Raw genomic sequence first — 15,784 nt, 5'->3', positions numbered from 1 at the left:
GTAGGTTTATGACATTTCAGTCCAAGGGAGGGAGTGACACCTGATTACTTGAAGGAGTGTTTAGCTTTTTATTTCAACTGGTTTCCTATTAATATATCACTGCTCATTGTATTCAGCTGGAACTGAACCTAAGTCCAGCTCCATTCTGCAAGTAAGTCACCTGGCCAGATTTGCTCTCTTCCCATCCTTCATTTTGAGGCCTCCAGTTCTATGGAACTGAGAGAGTGGGATTGTTCTCCTGGCTCACCTGCTAAACTGTAGTGTACATCTGCTTTTGTGGCTATCAATCACCTCTCATCAATCCCAGGGTATAGAAAATAAGCATTTTCTAGATTACATCTGGAGAAGTCAACTCCTTGAGTCTATCGCTGACTAGCAGTTCAGGCATGACTGTTTCAGGAAACTGTATAGCTCTGAAAAACCGAATCGACAAAGTTATTCAATTGGTTACGCTTACCATTAACTTGAGCCAGGGGTGCTAGTTCCACAGCAGAAAAAATAGTTGGTAAAATGTTTGAAAAAGCAAACCACCTGAAAGAGAAGATATTGTAAATAAGGAATGTGTATAATTATTATTTTTTCTTATTTGTATCATAGTCACACCTAGAAACCCCAAAAGAGATCAGCCCCCCCCCCACTGCGCTGGAAGCTGTACAAACACATAGAGTCTGATCCAAGTCTACTGAAGTTAATGGGAGACTTTTCATTGGATTCAATGGGCTGTGGTCAGTCCCACAATGAGACAGAAGAGCTTATAGACAGGACAAAGAACGGGAAGGGACACAGACAAGCGACTTCCCAAAAGTCACTCAATGGCAAAGCCGAGAATAGTATCCAGGCTTTCTGAGGTTCAGTCCAGCACCCCATCCATTAGATTATGATGTCTCCTACATGCGTTTGTTGTAGGCAGCAGCAAACAAACCTGTATCTGTAGAATCTGTCAAGTGAGGATGTTAGCACAGTCAGTCTTGGGCCCATTCATCACTTGCTGTTGCTCACACTGCTTCCTGGCACCCCTTATTCCTGTCGTAAATCAGCTTTTTTGCTGGCTGGTTTGCTGACAAACTGGCACCAGCCAGACTCTGGCTTTTTCCAGACAAACCCAGGGAACACTGAAACAATGGGATGATTCTGCCTTAAATACACCAGTGTGCAGTAAAAAGTAACTCAGGGGAAGCCAATGGGCCAGATCCACCACACACTAGTTTTAAATTAATATTGACTTCAGTGGAATTACTCAGCTGTATATTGATGAAAGTGGTATCAGACCCAGTAGAGTTATGTCTATGTACAACTGAGGCAAGGAAACCAGAATTGGACTAAAATTATTGTTTTCTTGCAATATTCACTTTTACTTAGGACTTGATGAAAATGTGGTGTAATATAGACAGGATATTTGGTAGATGATGCTGTTTTTACTAGATCCTAGCTAGAAGTAACCAAGAAGACAAGCCAATCTGGGCTCTCTTTTTAACCTCAGGAGGAGTGTATTAGTCAAAGTATAGAACAATAGTCAGAGCTTGTGGGTCCAACTCTCCACAGCTCACTGTGACTTTCAGTAAATCTCACAAGCTGTTTCTCAGTTTACTCGTTTTAAAATGGTTATAAAACTTCTTGAGCTGAGGAAGCTAGTCAATTACTAATGAAATTTCCTCTAAAAGTAGAGAAAACACTGGCTCAAGCAACAACCTGGAGAATAGTACTTCTTTAGAGATGGGAGCAATGCTGTTAACACATTTGACTAGATCTTTTTAATGGGTTGATACTCTCTGATCTACTCAATATGCAAACACACAGGAGAAGGAGATGATTTTATATCAAAGGATAATAAACATAACCAAAAATGCTGAAAATATACAAAGTATAATTGTTACTTGCATATTGACTTCTGAGAGAAACAGATGATAAACAGTTAAACCTGTTCATGAAGATGGTTGAACCTGAAAAAAAAAGCTCCAACTACTTATGTAAACAATGGGTTCTACAGGTCTTCTTCCAAGAAGATCTGATAGGAAGTTGACAAAGATGATGCACCCAACAGAATGCTGCTGATAGGAGGGATAAGCAAGCTTTAAACAGGATTAAAAAGCTTAATAAATTGTAACTACAATATCTGGCCTGTTCACTGCACTTGTGCACAGGAATAGCCTAGTCATGGTTTTTATTCTGTTTAGTTTTCATTTGTTGAGCCTCACTTTGTCAAATAAACCTGCTCTTAATTTAAAATAACCTGAACTTGGAATGCTGGGTGTTAATAAGGCAAGTGCTGCTAGATATTCACAGGGGAAACAACCTGACATCTGACCCACCTGGAGGCAGAAGCTGAATAGAAGCAACAGCTTGAGCACGAGGTCAAAAATAAGGGCACAGAGGGGACTATTCCTAAAAAGATTTATCTAAGGAAGCAGATGGCTTGGGAAAAGTTAAATGCTTTGGGACATCTTTTGCCATCAGTCACTCCAGTGTAAATCTGGTGTTTTGGAGTTTCTCTGTACTTACACTTACTGAAGATGCTTGCGTACACATGATGCAACATATCACTGCATACTGGCACCACATTTGTTCGGAACTCTGGAGTCCTCTTGCAAAATGAACAGTGTTCCCTTTGAATTGGTTTAGCCTTTCATTCATGTGCACACAATTGCTATGTACCATTTTTTGCACAATCCCCTGCCCACCCTCCAAGGACAATCCATCAGAGGATAAGCAGGAAGATGCCGGAGCGGAGCTGTCTCAACCCCCCCTCCACCTCCCAAGATCTTTTTGGGAGTCAGGACCCTGACGACAGCTGCTGGAAAGCCAGCCCCTGGCCTGACCTCCTGCCATGGACCGATTCCTGCCTTGAATAGGCTGAACCCAAGTCCCAGCCAGAAAGCCAGGCCTGATCTGAACAGTCCAATCCTATGAAGGAAACTTCAGCATGTAAGTATCTATCATTGAAATTTATTATTATTATTATTATTATCGGCAGATGTGAGGTACCAGTCCCCGCCTTCCCCCAAACCCTCCTTTGTGCTGCTTCAAAATGGCACCCACCAGCATGGTGCAGTCTCAGTCCTGCTCCCCTAACCCCCCACCCACCTCCAGCAGATTCGAATACCGAAAGCATTAATTTGTGCAGAATTCACAGTGCTTACAGGAAGAGGAAATGTGGTTCATTTGCACAGTTTACATAAGGTATGAGTAAGGCTAAGTTTGTCATGGATATTTTTAGTGAAAGTCATGGATAGGTCATGAGCAATAACCAAAAATTCACAGCCCATGACCTGTCCCTGACTTTCACTAAAAATATCCCTGGAAAAAGCGGTAGGCAGCTCCAGCACCCACTGCTGCTGGGGCTCCTGGGTTCCCTGGCCCTATGGTGTATGGGAGCTCTGGGGTCCCCCTGTCTGCAGGGCTGGGCTTCTGCAAAGTTCCCTTGCCCCTGCGCAGTTGGTTGCTGCAGGGACCCCCCATCATAACAAGGCAGCTGTGGGGGTTCCCCCACCAGGGGAGGGGCTGTGAGCTGTGGGGGTGGGGCTGCAGATTCTGTGATCTCCATGACATAATCGTAGCCTTAGGTATGAGTGCACATTGCATGTCTGCTCAAAGCACAAACAATGCTGCTGCTCACTGAAGTACAAATCCCCCATAACATGCATTCTGGCTGACAATGATTGCATGACTCTATTTTCCCCAGCAGTTTCTCCATGTCTGCAGGGGAGATCTAGCAGAACTAGCCTGCAAGCCCTTTCCACTCCTGCAGCGCTTTTGTGGGGTGAAAACCTTGGTGACTAACTTCACAGCATATCTTGCTGGTCTTCCTTTTGCCTTTTTGAATAAGACCAGTCTTTGCCTCCTGATCATCCATCTCTGTGAAATGTCACCAAGAGTCAGGATGGTCTAAAGGGGATATAGAAGGGATTACTTCTCAGCTTGCCCCCTGCGTAGCCCCGTCTTTACACCTCTAATGCCATAGAACAAACAAAACTGCAAAAATAAATCTGGAATGTAGCTCCAATCAAGCCACCCCTACCAGCATGAAAGCAGACACAGTAGACTGAAGTGCAAATGCACCCAGCACCCTCTGTACATACAGACCACTTACCATAGCGGAGGTGCCCCCAAGAATGGGAAGAGTCTCAAGGAGCATATCCATATGAATAAAAGCTGTCATGACTTCTCTGGGGTATGAACAATAAGCAACTGTTTTTTTTTCCCTACAGTCACAGCACCTGCGACAGACTGCCAAGGAAGGGCCTCTATCTAATGCTAACAGGCTAGCCAACCTGAGGGAGGGGAAAAGGAGGACTCGGGATGAGATGTTTGCTGAACTCGTGGCAGAGTCATAGAGGACAACCAGGCTGGCTGAGAGGTAGAGACTATACACGAGGATCCAGAGGGAGAAAAAAATGCAGCTGTCCCAAGTGAAGGAGAGCATGGTTAAAGACAGATGCTGAGGCAGTTCATGGACGCTATCCTGAGTCAGAATGCCCTCTGGCAAAATGTGATTCAGCTAGGCCAGCAGGCCCCGCAGTCCCATATTTTGGGTTCCAGCCATCTCCTTCAGCCTTTGAAGAATGGTGGCTACTGGGACCAGCAGCAACTCCTAACATCTGTATTCCATTAGCAGTGTTCCCAGCTTCAGCCTCTGGCCACCAAGAACATCTGCAATTGGGAGTCCAGCCCTTTTGAGCCCTGAGAATTTTGAACTGTGGCGCTCAACCCCAGAACCTACGTGGACAAGAGGAGCTGGAGGCAAGGACTAGGCTGGCCCTTAACTCCCTTTCCCTCTCTCCCTCCTCATCCCCCATTTTGTTATACTTGGAATATTGTGACTGCTGCACTTTGAATTGTGTTCACACTGTGGGAGTAATTCAAGGGTTGTATATAGTTGGTTACTTCAGAAGATCAGTTTGTTAAATGTATTTCCAAACACAAATATATTATTTTTCCATTGCCTTTATTAAAACTTGCTCATTGTTTTTTATTGTTGTTTCACAATAAAACTGTTCACAGTACGTCCATTGAGAGTTGTCATTGCATTTAACACAGACAATTGTTTAAATAAAGCTGGAATGTTTTACAAAAGCAGTTAGGGAAAGATAAAACACCAACCACCTACATGCAATACCCCAGTGCTTGCAATATGTGCATCCCAACGTGGTCTAACATGTTTGGGCATCACATTCAAAATACAAACAGTTGGCATTCCTGATTGCAGTCACACATGTGTGTGTTCTCTGTGGGATGCCTTGCCGGCTGCTTGAATCTCCAAGCAAGTCTCGGCACCTCAACCTCTGACCCATCAGTAAAGCTTTCCCCCTCCTCTCACAAGCATCGTGAAAAGTACAACATACAATTATAATGGTTGGAACATTTTTGTTGCTGCTTCCAAACTATTCAAAAATCGGCACCATCTGCCTTTCAAACTGCTCAATACACATTCAACTACCATTCTGCAGCTACTCAGCCAAAAGTTAAAATGTTCCTTCTGTCTGTGTAAGCGGCCTGTGTATGGCTTCATTAGCCTGGGCATCGTAAGCTGGGTCTCCCAGAATAACCTTATGAACCACTGTGGTCCAGGGGGCGGACAGTCCTTTCTCCATATCTCTAAATAGAACTGAGTTCTGAAAGATTCTTACATTATGAGTCCTCCTTGATCTCATTGCATTTATGTCTGTTACCCTCTCTCAGTGGTCAATTAGTCCTTGGAGCACCATGGAGAACTACCCCTTTCTGTAGGTAAATTCAGCATCCTAGTGGGGCGGCAGGGGATGGGGGTGGTAAATGATAGGCACATGGGTTACATCAGTTGCCTCAGTACAGTTTGGGCTCCCTATGCATGCAAAGTCATCAATAATCTGAGCATTATCCAGCTTCATGACCTGGTTAGACAGCATCTAACCAATGGCAAAGCAGCCTGCATCAGAATGGCCCCAACAGTTGAGCTCCCCAGGCCGAATTGGTTGGCTACAGCTTGGTAACATTCTGGAGTGGCCAGCTTCCAGCTGGCAATGGCAACCTGTTTCTCCATGGGTATGGGACCCCACATGTTGTACGTTGTTGCTGAAACTCCAAGGTCAGTTCTGCACAGATCTCAATAAAGGTACCTGTCTCCATCCTGAAGTACTCTCACCTCTGCAGGTTATCCTAGGTCTGCACTCCCACTAATTCACACTGGTTTCCCAGGCCCAGCAATGATGCTGAATGCTGTGTAGGTGATCCAGGAACACCTATCAGAATCTTGTTCCAGCAGCTCCATATCATCCTGTCCTCCCTCCTCATCCGGCTGTCACCACCACTGCAGAGTGTCCTCCTGCTGCCCTAAGAGCTGCTGCTGTAGAACATTGTCCTGCTCCTTTATCATCTGCTCAGTGGTGTAAGGGGTAAAGTCCAATGCAGAATTCATCTGGCTCTGAGGGCTGTAATACAGTCCAAGCAGCCTGTGTGTACTTGCACTTCTCACCATAGAGATGTGAAGAATTGCTGGGTCCATACTGGAGGACAGCCATTTTAAAATAGTACAAGGTTGCCTGGAAAGGAAGTATGGGGTGGAGACAGTGGAAACTTTTTTTTTAATTGAACCCACCTGGCTTCTCACTATTCACAACAAAAACAATCCCAGTGAAGCAAAGGCCCATGGAATACCCCCCGAAAATGCTATGCCCTTGGTTTGCAGCAAACCATGACTCTATTTCCATACAACAGCAACTGAAAACAAAAGAGGCTGCAAAGAAGGGGGGAATGCTCAGGAATTGCAGACTGCTAGGCACGAGCAGGCTCTAGTGAAGAGTCCTGGAAGTTAGGACTGAAACTCCAGCCAGGCAGGGGCTGGGAGTAGTTTGCTGAAGCAGGGAAGGCCCTGGGCAGGAAGGCCTGAGAGGAGGAAGAGAAAACCATTTATTTTTGGGTAGCCTGGAAAATTTTATTTTGAATGTCTGTTAATTTAATAAAGAAGGAACAGGAATGGATAAAAGTGTTGAACAGTCCAGGGTACTTAGGCAGGCTGTTTGTAGCATGACCATAGGACATGAGGGGGCGAACTGGAGGTGCCCAACCCAGTTACAGGCATGTTGAGACTTAGCTCAGAGTACTTTCAGGTCCTCAGTTGGAAGCTGCTACAAAAGTGTGAAGTATGAGAACATGCACAAGTTTCTTTTACAAGAAGATTGCTGTGGCTCAGGACATCCCTTCTCCCAGTGTTCCCCTGTGAAAACATATCACAGCCAGGGAGACACACAGTCTTCTTTGATCCTTACATGAAGCAGGAGTCAAGTTTTGATAATTCTGTTTTCACATTTATTTTCTAATTCCTTTTAACTTTACCTAAGATTTCAATGGGTGTTGGGCACCTAACACCCATGGGCTCCTTTGAAAATCCCAGCCTTACGTTTTGCTAAACCATGGACATATATGGTTTGATACTTTGGCTCCTGCAAGCAGTCTTAGGCGTCAGTCCAAAAGGAACAGTAACTGAGATGCTAAGAAATGGAGACTAAAGGAGACAGTTTATTGGAAAGGGGGGAGGAAAGGAGAACTGCTTCTCGGATCTCTTTATACCCCCCCACCCCCCAGCCTGCTTCAGCTTGTTGGAAATAGGAGCTATTCTAAATTAGATATGCTCTCTGGTAGCGACTATATACAGAAATTAGACCCCTCATAAATATCAGCTGCCTGTGGAAAGTACCCACAGCTAATGAGTCATTCCAGAATGTAAATTAAAAACCAATAACCACTGTGACATTTTGGAAGACAATTAGCTCAAAAGGTTACTCATGAGCAGCTTCAACTGAAGCAAGAACTGCTCATAAAACTCGAAGGACTTGCTGTCTGCAATTTGGAAAAAATATTTGTAGCTTATTGTGCCAGCCTTAACTGGCAGACAGAATTAAATGTTTGTACTGAGCTGGAATAAACTAGCTGCAGTTGACATGAATTGGTAGTTTGTATAAGAGGAGTGACTCAACTGCAAGCATGCTAAATGAGAGCAGAGACTGTCTTGACAGCCCCTCTACAAGCTTAGCAAATAATTCTTCCTGTATCCTTTCAAACACACAGGTAAGAAAGGCTGGGACAGACAATTACAAAGGCCACATCCTAAATATAATGTTTCCCTCACTTTATCTAGTGCAAATGAGAGAGTGCCCTTGTTGACATGACTGCTACCTGGGTATCCAGCAGCAGGCTTAAGTCTATGTTGTACATCTGATTCACAAGTACACAAAACTTCAGTGAAGGATGATGATAGTGAAAATTCTATTTTTTTCTATTGCTTGCTCCAGCCCTAGCAAAGTTATCTCTGTTTTACCTGAAACAGCCTGAGGCTACGTCTACACTACAGGATAAATTCGAATTAGCTTAAACCGATTTTATAAAACAGATATTATAAAGTCGATTGTGCGCGTCCACACTAGGCACATTAATTTGGTGGTGTGCGTCCATGGTCCGAGGCTAGCGTCGATTTCTGGAGTGGTGCACTGTGGGTAGCTACTGTAAAATAATGAGGCCAATAACGTCGATTTGCATCCACACTAACCCTAATCCAATATAGTAACGATTTTAGCGTTACTCCTCTCGTTTTGTAGGAGTACAGAAATCGATTTTAAGAGCCCTTTAAATTGATATAAAGAGCAGTGTAGTGTGGACGGGTGCAGTGTTAAATCGATTTAACACTGTTAAAATCGGTTTAACAGCGTAGTGTAGACCAGGCCTGAGGCACCTAGTCCTCATCCAAGCCACAATCTCCAGTAGCATTAGGTCAACTGTTCCACTTCACCAGCAGGACTGACCATAACGAGGATACACAGCTGGGGATCGTCTGCATGCTATAGATACCATAATCAGTATTTCCATACTAACCTGCCTGGTGGCTTTATACATACACTGAAGAAGGAGTGAGAGAGTAGATTCCTTCTCTAGCAGAGGAGTTTTCATCCTGAGGATCATGATTCACCCTGTCCTTCCCATATTGCTAAATGGAATGTTGGGAATTATGGCTGTACTGCCTCACATAAGAGAGCCACTGAGATGGATGAATAATTGCCCATAATCATTCTCTGCATACTTCCACAGGAGGAGTTCAAGGCATCCACTCCCACTGAGGACTGCATCTTTGTAAGCAACACCGTGTGATTAGCCATACCAAAAGCAACTGGCAAATCTAACTAGGGCATTGTTGGTTCATACCTTCAGCTGGTGGCACTGACTTACACCAACTCTGGTCAGGCTCATTGTCTTCATCCACAGCCAGGAGCAGCCAATCATCAACAAGTGGTAATACAGCAGTTTCTGTCCCATACCCAAGTCTAAATACAGATTGAGCAGGAGCAAGGGAATATGAAGACATCAAATATTTCCATACCTGCTCTGCAACCACCACCTCAATCATCTTTCCTAAAGATGGGAGAATTAATGCCAGTCTATAGTCAACAAGATTGTCAGTTGACAGTGTCCACCAAACTGAGTCACTATCTCTCCTGCTGGCCTTAGCCAGTCAGGTGGGACGTGCATCTAGTTCACAGATAGTGGCTTTAAGTCCTCCATCCATCTCCAAAATCCTAGCAAGTAACACTGGTAGAAACTGACTGACTGTGTGTTCCCTAACTCCTCTGACTGCATGGACAAAGCAAGTTCCATTCTGATTTTTACTCACAAAGTAACTTAAATATTCATCATTGCGAGAAAAAAGTAAATTCTGTAACCACGCAGAGGTCTCCTGGATTAATCAAGCTCTTTATCACTTGCTGGTTATGACTTCAAATATGCACTAAAAGCAGCAAAGAAACCTTTCACTGATTCCCATACAGCCGGGCATAAGACTTCATAATCTTTATGTCACAATCAGTTAAACTCAGATCAGGACTTCTACCACTAGCACCATAACTGTCTTCCTTCTTGCATCACCTGGACCGCAGTGAGCTATGAGAGGGAAGTGTTTAAGAGTCACTGTATCAATAATCATGGACAAAGATATTCATAAAAGCCACCCCACCAGCAGTGCCAAGAAGCCATTAGGTAAGAGTACACTTCCTCAGAGCCTTTTGAAATGGTTCTGGTTCTGGCTGTCTCCTTGGGCAGTCCATCAAAATATGTCTCACTCTAATGGGCTAAGAATGCCCCAACCTCAAACCTTATCAGTCCACAATAAGCTTGTCATCGTTACCTCTCCAATCTGCATTCCAAACACTAGATCCAGAGTGTGGCCAACTATATGGGTGAAGACATTAACAACCTGTGAGCACTCTGTGGCCATGGTAGCTATGAACTCAACCCAGAAGAATCATCATCAAAGGTGGACACTGATGTCACCAAGGAGTATCAGTTTTAGTACCTCCAACATCACCACAGTGATGAACCAGAGAAACTCAGAAAGCACTTTCATGGTGTAATAGACTATTTACAATATAAATTCCGTCCTGAGATTTGTGCATAAGCACCCAATTCCAAATTTAGAGTCAGTAGCAAAACCCAAGGCCACTCTTCCTCCTCATTTTCCTCTTGGGTCTGAGCCAAATACCTATTCAGAACCAGCTGGAACATTAGCTTTGCAGACTCATCTTAACATGTCTGTTGTACCTAATTCAAGGTTCTTATCCCTGGTCTAATTATAGATGATGGTAACTTTTATTGATCACTGGTCTTGCATTAAACAGCATGAACAAACATCTCGGCTCAGTGTAAGCCAATGCCTAGTTCCTGGGCAAACTCCCATTTAAGTCAACAGGAATTTTTCCTGAGTAAGAACTTCAGGATTTAGTCCATTATTATTATTTTAATGTATTATTTAATATATTAAGAAGTGTGTGTGAAAGAGAGGAAAAAGAGAACTTTTGTCCCTGAAAATCAATCCAGGATGAAAATTTCTCAAGCCCACAGAAAATTTACTGTATAATTAAAAAAAATTGGTTCTGTTAAAGAAAAACAAAAATAATAGAAATGTTGTAGTGTGGAAGGTCTTTTGCCATCATGTATAAAAGATCTGTTGTATCCCTTTTAGTACCAGAGAGAAAGGAGTTGTGTTGGTTTATTATTTAAATGATCCTTAAGAACTCTGACATGACCTTTGTGGCTTATTGGTCCAGTGATCTGTGAATGAGGGAATTGCTAAATTAGGTCTTAACATGATAGGTTTTGATAGAGACATGACAATTTACAAGAACCAGAAACCATGGATTAAAGGTTCCAAAGTAAGCTTTGACTCACTGGGACATTACTATCTGTTGCATTAATAATTTGCATTCTAAAGATTCTCCAGTATAATACAAAGACTGGCATGAATGCACAACAAAATGTGTACTATGTAAGTGTCTCTACAAATGACAGGTTATTTTTCCAAAAGGAATGTATATTACACTAACACTAAAAGCAAAATGTTCCTATCCAATTTAAAGTATGGCTCTCTAAAACGTATTCTATACTGATTCTGTACCTAGAACAATGCAGAATATACAAAAGAAATCTGCATGTTGGATAAGAGAATCATAGTGTGGCCCAAAGAGGAGAATTTTGTCTTAAAAATAAAACTAATAGATGTTCAACTTGTCTATGCCTTGTACCATATGACATGCAAAACCACACATATAATGCTGTTTCCTGAAGTCCCTGGGCATAACTGTGTAAACTGATAACTGAGTTGCAACCATAGTCTTGTTCCTAGAGCTGATTAGGAATTTCCTGTCAAAATCATTTTCAATGGAAAATTTACTTTCTGCAAAATCAAAATTTTCCAAGGGAAAATTTCAATTTTGCTGAAATCTTTTATTTTTCCATTGAAAAAATAGAAATAAAATTTCATTTTGGGAAGTTTCAACCTTAATTGAATTATTTCAGCTTGTTAAATGTAATCAAAACATTTTGTTTCAAGTCAGTTTGACATTAAATTGTATTTGCCTAAGTTGACACCGTGCCTCATGGGAGTTGTAGTTCAGGTGCTTCATGCTCCCATTCTCTCCTGTGGGCCAGGTTCTTTGGCCAGACTACCTCTCTCATTATGTACCACAGTCTCTTGTATGACTGAACTGTGTGGTGCATCATGGAAGTCACAGGTCTACAATGCATCATGGGAGATATAGTCCAGCCAGGAGCCCAGTCCATAGAAAAGAATGAGCGTATGAAGAGCCTGAACTGCAGCCCCTGTGAGCCACCATAGCACCTTAGGCAAAGGCAGTCTAATGTTATACTTATTCAAAAGAAAATGTTTTGTTTTGACATATTTGAACGGAAATTTTTTAGAACTTTCCGTTCTTCAAAAAATGTTATTTTGATTTTTTGTCAGGATTTCAATGTCAAAATATCAGAATTTCCTACAGGATGGGATGGAATTCTGATTTTTGCTCAGCTGTGCTTGTTCCCTGATTTTTGTTATAGAGTATTTTTTTTTCTTTGTATGTATTGTCATTGAGGATGTTTTAACCATGGAACTTATTACTCAGCTTTAAGCAGTAGGCTTTTTGTTAAATACATCTTGGATGCAGAGTCATCTTTGGTCAGACTACATAGCTTTACTTCACTTACATAAAATGCCTTCAAGCTTCATGTTCCATCCACCATACTACATTAAGCAATTCACTGTACAGAAGTAGACGGTACCTGTCCATGATATCTACATATGTCTAAAGAATATCACTTTGGGAAATAGTTAATCTCCAAGACTAGAAAGCAACATATTAGCCACATATCTAAATGATAAGATCTTTCATGAGGATTACACCTGGCCTATAAAAGAGTTTTACCTTGCATCATACACTGCACAGCAATTCATATGCAATTAGTAGTGTAAATGAACCCAAAATCTTAAAACAAAACTCAGATGAAATTGCCAGGTTTCATTTGACTGTGCATTGAAACCATGAATTGGCCTAGGCTTAGTTGCTCAGGTTTAAAAGCCTTTCAGTGAACCTGCTCTGAGACCATAACTATCCGTGATATTAATACAGACCCCACCACCACCTCACAATCTTTAAATACTTAGCCTTAAAATGCTCCTGTGAGGTAGGGAAGTGCTATTGTCCCCATTTTATAGATGGGGAACTGAGCCGCAGACAGACTGTGACTTGCCAAGGATCACTAGAAGTCTATGGTGGGCCAGAGAAATCACTCAGGCCTCATGCCAGCACCCTAACAAATGGCTCCTCCTTTCTCTCCAGGATCCTTTTCTAGTTATTTAGCTGTCACCAACACAAGCTGCTAGTGTAGACTAGGAACGTAGCCATTTGCACTGATGTAGCTGACAAACCCTCAACCCAGATGAGGCATCAGTGTCAACATACTCCACAGTTTTGGACTAAAAATCCCACTTCAACTGGACAAATAAACTGGAGTCTTGTCCACTTGCAGAGCTCAGCAAGGCAGCGAGGAGCGTTCAGCTACAGGAAAAGGAAGAAATAACATTCCTTACACAGGCAAAGACATTTCTTATTGTACTTTAAATGCAGGTGGGGGCAACAGTAAAATGAGGATGTAGCTATTAGAAAGTAACTGATATAAAAAAAATTTCCTTGAAGATTTCATTTTTGCCGCTCAGAGTACTAAATGCATACAACTTGGTACTCAGATCTGTGCAACATGCCATTCATGTCCAAGGTACTTGTTTCGTGCCCATTGCCATGATATAGAAAAACCAAGGCAGATAATTTGTTTGATCTAATTTAATGGTGAAAGTCCTTGCCCTTTAACATACAGCAACTTTAATGTTTATACAGAAATCAATGAAACCATCATCTGTACCAAAGACCTGATTGAGGTGGAGATTCCAAGTAAATTCTTTCTAACAAAGAACCCTCCAATCTTAGTAAGTACTCTCATATGTTAAACAGCTCAGATACTTTTTTTAAAAAATACTGTGTTCACATATGGTAACTTTTTTTCTGGTATGCAATAGGGTTTCCTCTGATCTCAGTGACTATTATTCATATCTGTAGTTCGTATCATCATGATATTTTGCAAGCTCCTGAATTTGGATAGACAATAAATGATGGTCCAAATTCTATCATCATGGCTACTGTTGATGTCAACACAATCCACCCAGGCCCCATATGTGACCCTATAAACTATATAATCTAGCAGTGACCAAGAGGAAACAATGAGTCTTTTTCTCCTTGATTCCTCCTAGTACTTTTCCCCCTTGACTCAATCAGATATTAAATTGTAATATCCCGTGGGTGAACACTATGGTCCAGGCAGGCACCTGCATGGAAGGGACAGTGCAGATTAGACCAAAATGTGTGAAATTGCATTCAAGTACTAAGCCCTTTTAAATACATTTTATTTGACTTAGTTAAGGGGCCTTAATAAAGCATAATAAACCAGATCCTCAGCAGTTATAGACAGCCCATCTCCAGTGAAGACAAAAGTGGAAAGTTTGTCTGTATAGATCTTTCCAGAAAGAGCAATTATTTCTCTTTTCAAATTGTGATTCCTGAAATGTCAGGAGTGATTGGCAGTAGTTTCTGACTGTTCCCTCTATCAGGAGAGCACATTTCTCCCCCAGGGTTTCAACAGTTTGCAATCCAGGGATCTTATTGCTGATTCACTGTTGAGTTTGGTGGGGGCATGCCCTACGATCAAATGTCACAAACACTCAGAAACAAGAGAGCTTGAAATGAACAGTTGGCCCTATTGTGTGCCTAGCAATATTTGTAACAAATTGGCATGCAGCTTATGTACAGGGATATGTCATGTAGGTGTTCTCTTAAGCTTTTACATAAACCGTCAAGTACTTAACATTATGTCCTGTATTGCAAGAGAGAGACATTTCCTTAAGATTCAGGTTACCATTTTAAAGAGTCCCTTTCATCATTATTCAGGCAGAATGCTTGCATTTTTCTGCAACACTAGAGGGGAAATTTGATGGCAGTTAAGATATTTTCAGTTTACTGCATAATTTGCTGAGTTATTATGAAAACTCTGTTCACATTTATTGCTTTTTATTGCTTGTTAATGGATTGCTCTACTTAGTGACTGGCATGGGGGAGGCAGAGAGGTAGAAGATATGTATGGTAATGAAAAGAAGATATGTATGGTAATGTCTTGCTGTAGTCTTTGCCACCACTTTCCTGGAGCTGCTATGAGACCTGTGAGACTTGCTCGCCTGCCTTCAGCTGACAACACAAATTGGCATGAAAAGTCAGGCATGCTGGCATTACATTAGAAAGCAGTGTTGGCAGCACAAGCAATAACAAAAAAGGAGCAAAGTTTATATTGGAGTCATCTAAATCAAACTTGCAGGATTCTGTTATGCCTGCCCTGGACAAGGGTGGAAGATTAGAGAGGAGAAAACACAAGAAACTGATCCTCCACAGCTCTCCAGTACAACATTGTGGGAAACAGCTACAATGCTACTGCATGACTTCCTGCAGAGTTGTATGCCCCAGAGAGATTGTGGTCATGGCCCAGTGTCATCACAGCAATGCTGGATTGGGACCCTGGGCCAGCAGAGCAATGCTGACGGAACACTTGCCCCACAGTCAGGACAGATATAATAACTGCTGCTGCTCAGCTCTCTCTCCCCCCAGCACCCTGAAAGCATTATATAGTCACACTGTAACATGCTGAAAGCCTTGTGCATAATTTGGCCCATAGTATTTTAGACCCTGATGACGTTGGTGTGAGAACAGAACCAAAAAGTACAGGTTCTTTTTTCTAAAGAGTCTAGTCATCTGGTTGTGCAGGGGAGAGTTGTTTTTGGTTTTTTACTCTAAGTAGTTAAGATTAATAGTCTCCTCTTTGTTATACTATTTGATGGTGAAACATTATGTCTTAAAACCCAGAATGGTGTATGGATTAGGCAGTGATGCAATAAACT

Source organism: Gopherus evgoodei, chromosome 3 (assembly GCF_007399415.2).
Source record: "Gopherus evgoodei ecotype Sinaloan lineage chromosome 3, rGopEvg1_v1.p, whole genome shotgun sequence".
NCBI lineage: Eukaryota > Metazoa > Chordata > Testudines > Testudinidae > Gopherus > Gopherus evgoodei.
Note: the sequence above shows the minus strand (reverse complement) of the source record.